Source organism: Bos indicus, chromosome 12 (assembly GCF_029378745.1).
Source record: "Bos indicus isolate NIAB-ARS_2022 breed Sahiwal x Tharparkar chromosome 12, NIAB-ARS_B.indTharparkar_mat_pri_1.0, whole genome shotgun sequence".
Classification (NCBI taxonomy): Eukaryota; Metazoa; Chordata; class Mammalia; order Artiodactyla; family Bovidae; genus Bos; species Bos indicus.
The window spans coordinates 32996757-33001967 of NC_091771.1; positions in this window are offsets into that span (position 1 = coordinate 32996757).

Consider the following 5211-nt stretch of genomic DNA (forward strand, 5'->3'; position numbering starts at 1 on the left):
GGCATCCTGGAATGTGAAGTCAAGTGGGCCTTAGAAAGCATCACTATGAACAAAGCTAGTGGAGGTGATGGAATTCCAGTTGAGCTATTTCAAATCCTGAAAGATGATGCTGTGAAAGTGCTGCACTCAATGTGTCAGCAAATTTGGAAAACTCAGCAGTGGCCACAGGACTGGAAAAGGTCAGTTTTCATTCCAATCCCAAAGAAAGGCAATGCCAAAGAATGCTCAAACTACCGCATAATTGCACTCATCTCACACGCTAGTAAAGTAATGCTCAAAATTCTCCAAACCAGGCTTCAGCAATATGTGAACCCTGAACTTCCTGATGTTCAAGCTGGTTTTAGAAAAGGCAGAGGAACCAGAGATCAAATTGCCAACATCCGCTGGATCATGGAAAAAGCAAAAGAGTTCCAGAAAAACATCTATTTCTGCTTTATTGACTATGCCAAAGCCTTTGACTGTGTGGATCACAAGAAACTGTGGAAAATTCTGAAAGAGATGGGAATACCAGACCACCTGAACTGCCTCTTGAGAAATCTGTATGCAGGTCAGGAAGCAACAGTTAGAACTGGACATGGAACAACAGACTGGTTCCAAACAGGAAAAGGAGTACGTCAAGGCTGTATATTGTCACCCTGTTTATTTAACTTATATGCAGAGTACATCATGAGAAATGCTGGGCTGGAAGAAACACAAGCTGGAATCAAGATTTCTGGGAGAAATATCAATAACCTCAGATATGCAGATGACACCACCTTTATGGCAGAAAGTGAAGAGAAACTAAAAAGCCTCTTGATGAAAGTGAAAGTGGAGAGTGAAAAAGTTGGCTTAAAGCTCAACATTCAGAAAACGAAGATCATGGCATCCGGTCCCACCACTTCATGGCGAATAGATGGGGAAACAGTGTCAGACTTTATTTTGGGGGGCTCCAAAATCACTGCAGATGGTGATTGCAGCCATGAAATTAAAAGATGCTTACTCCTTAGAAGGAAAGTTATGACCAACCTAGATAGCATATTCAAAAGCAGAGACATTACTTTGCTAACAAAGGTCCGTCTAGTCAAGGCTATGGTTTTTCCAGTGGTCATAGAATGTGAGAGTTGGACTGTGAAGAAGGCTGAGCACCGAAGAATTGATGCTTTTGAACTGTGGTGTTGGAGAAGACTCTTGAGAGTCCCTTGGACTGCAAGGAGATCCAACCAGTCCATCCTGAAGGAGATCAGTCCTGGGTGTTCATTGGAAGGACTGATGCTGAAGCTGAGACTCCAATACTTTGGCCACCTCATGTGAAGAGTTGACTCATTGGAAAGACTCTGATGCTGGGAGGCACTGGGGGCAGGAGGAGAAGGGGACTACAGAGGATGAGATGGCTGGATGGCATCACTGACTCGATGGATGTGAGTCTGGGTGAACTCCGGGAGTTGGTGATGGACAGGGAGGCCTGGCGTGCTGCGATTCATGGGGTCGCAAAGAGTCAGACACGACTGAGCGACTGAACTGAACTGAACTGAACCTCTTGAGGTAGTTGTCATGGTTAAGGCACTTAGTAATATATGTATTTAGAATGGTGCCTAGCTATGGTAAGTGTTCGTGTATGTTAGCTATTACTAGTCTCGTTCAGGATGTTAGCTGTGAAAGGGAGATGAGTAGAGCCTACAGCATCAGGGCTAAAACTGGGAGTGAACATAAGATCAAAGGAAGCTTTGTTAGCCGCGAGAGACTGGAGGTATTTCCTTAATTCAATGGAACCGGTTATAAGGGATTAATAAGAATGATGAATAGTTATGGACCCCTAAACTAGCAAAAGAGACTGGACCAGAGAGGGGAGACTTGTGCGTGAACATCTCCTCTGTGGTTAACAGGTAGGAGGAGAAAAGGACACAAACTATTGTCACAGATCTGCTGCCCTACAGTCAACCCCAAAACACAGTGGTGTGAAACAGAAATTGATTGTTTCTCGCCTTTCTGGGGGTTGGCTGGGCTCAGCAGTCCAGTCTCACACTTTCCTACATCACCGGGGAGAGCTCTTAAATGGCAGAGGTTAAAGTGTTAAGGTCTCTTGAAGCTGGGGCTCTGGAACTTAGACGTTATCACTTCTGCCACATTCTGTTGGTGAAAGCAAGACTCAAGATCAGCCCAGTTTCAAAGACTGGGCAAGTAGACCTCACCTCTTGTGAATAGGAAGTGCAAAATATCATCCATGCTTTTCTGTCTACCAGTTCAGTTCAGTTCAGTTCAATCGCTCAGTCGTGTCCGACTCTTTGTGACCCCATGAATCGCAGCACGCCAGGCCTCCCTGTCCATCACCAACTCCCAGGGTCCACCCAAACTCATGTCCATCGAGTCGGTGATGCCATCCAGCCATCTCATCCTCTGTCGTCCCCTTCTCCTCCTGCCCCCAATCCCTCCCAGCATAAGGGTCTTTTCCAATGAGTCAACTCTTCACATGAGGTGGCCAAAGTATTGGAGTCTCAGCTTTAGCATCAGTCCTTCCAATGAACACCCAGGACTGATCTCCTTCAGGATGGACTGGTTGGATCTCCTTGCAGTCCAAGGGACTCTCAAGAGTCTTCTCCAACCAGGCATGGATATATATGACTCTGTAAATTTGGTGAAAGTAGTTCTGTTTCAGATGGCTTTGGTTTTCTCTATATGGTAAAAGTTTGCCTGCTGTGAATGAGCAGACAGGTGTGGAAGGAGAGAAAGCAATGATTTCATACCTGAAAAGACTGCAGGTTGAAAACAACCTTTGGGTGGAATCAGAGAGATAGCTGGCAGGCCGTCCTAGGACTTCCAGCCAATGTCAAGGGCCCATCTGCAGGTGCAGCCATGCAGTGTATCAGTATCCGTCTGCCCTGCTGTGAGGTTTTTGACACCAGCACTCAACAGCCCAGGTGGAGACCAGACAAAGACAGATGTTGGATTCATCCTGGATTAGGGCCCTGCCAGCTGGGTAGGATGAAAAGATGAGGGATGGCAAGTGAGGATTATTGGCAGCAGTGAGTGAAAAGGACAGACTATGACATTTAAGCTGGGTCAGGAGGGAAATGAAGACAGGATTTCCCCTCTTTTTAACACTAGCTTGATGTTTTTAATTTAATGTTTTGCAAAATAATTTTAAAAATGCCTACACTCATCCCTTGCTTCATTAATGTCTATGTATGGTGCCAAGACTCTTCCATCAAATACCTACTAAGTAAAAGAGACAGCTGAAAAAATACATATAACAGGTTAAAAAATTACTTTTCTTAGCTAAGAGATTCCCATTACAGTGACCAGTAAGAATGTCGCAAACTGAAAATTTCTCCCATTTGTTGATGATGAATTCTGCTCTCGTGTTCTGTAACTTTTAAAGAAAATTTACCTCTTTAAATTGATATTCAGGAATATAATATTGTCCTTTTATCCCTCTGCTGGACACCTTTTTTCTTGAATAAGCATGACTTTAATTTTCATTTCAAAGTTTGTTTTGCTATACCACAGTGTAGCCAGTAATCTATAGGATCACCGTCTAGTTTCATGTTAGTTTTTCAAGGTTTAACATCTTACTCTGGTTTTTCATTCCAATATGCTTCACCCTCCGCATAGCTGGACTATGCTACTCAGAAAAGCTGAGTCATTTCTGGCTGGTTCCTGTCCAGTCATGAGTCTCCTGTGAGCCACAGAGCTCTCTTTCTATCGAACACAAACACGATTAGGTCACCTTTGCAACCACCTGATACTTGATATGTAAGGTTATTTGTTTCCGTGCAGATCCATGCTCAGAAACTCTGGGGCTTTTCCACCCTTCATAACCCTTCCCCTTACTAGCCCAAGGTCAAGTTCCATCAGATGATTGTCCTTCTTTCTCTGAAACCCTATATCCTTTTTAAATTTTAAAACGCTGTTTTATTTACATCATTACTCCGCTCAGAAATCTTCAAGGATCCTGTGTGACCTTTCACCGCCTACAGCCTGGCTCCTTTATCTAATATTCCAGCCTTTATTTACTTTAGCCTGGCATGATGAAAACACCTTAAGGCAGCTTGCAGTGGAAACGTTGGAATTAGATTCATTAGCTCCACATAGCTACGTTTCCCACAGTCTGAGCTCTTCCGAGTCTCCACTACGGTTCCTAACCAGTTTCTCCTATGCTGCTTTCCATCCAATTAAACAGTGGTTTGTGACCTTGGGTGTCCATTGAAAATACCTGGTGAATCACTGTAGCAATTCTGGTGTAATTGATCTGGGCTGCAACTGAGCACTTGGATTTTTAAAGCTCCCTGGTGATCCTAATGGGCATTCAAGGTTGGGAATCGCTACGCAGGACACGTTTATTGATTCTCTCTAAACAATCACCATTCCCCTCTTTCCCTCATTCACACTCCCCTTCCTTCTTTACTTCTCTAAATCCTGTCACCTCTTTGAAATTCAACTCAGGTATTGCTGGGATCTTAACTCATCACCCAAAGCCAATACCTTCCCAAAGTAATGCCCTTTTATTGTTGTTGTTCAGTTGCTAAGTCACGTCTGACTCTTTGCAACCCCATGAACTGGATTTTAAATTTCAATTAAGGTTGTCATTGTAAGAAGCCAAGATCATTTAAACATTTTCAGTACATAAAACAGAAAACATACAGAAGATCCTTTTAATGATACAGTTTTAATTCTTTTATACCTTTTTATTCCTAATTGTAAAAAGTCCTGGAGTTAAGAGACACACACAACCTAGATGCCCATCGACAGATGAATGGATAAAGAAGTTGTGGTACATATACACAATGGAATATTACTCAGCCATAAAAAGGAACACATTTGAGTCAGTTCTGATGAGGTGGATGAACCTAGAACCTATTATAGAGTGAAGTGAGCCAGAAACAGAAAGATAAATATCATATTTTAACACACATATACAGAATCTAGAAAAATGGTTCTGAAGAATTTATTTACAAGGCAGCAATGGAGAAACAGACATAGAGAATAGACTTATGGACATGGGGAGAGGGGAGGAGAGGGTGAGATGTATGGAAAGAGTACCATGGAAACTTACATTACCATACGTAAAATAGATAGCCAACGGGAATTTGCTGTTTGACTCAGAAAACTCAAACAGGGGCTCTGAATCAACCTAGAGGGGTGGGATGGGGAGGGAGATGGGAGGGAGAGTCAAAAGGGAGGGGATATATGTATACCTATGGCTGATTCATGTTGACATTTGACAGAAAACAACAA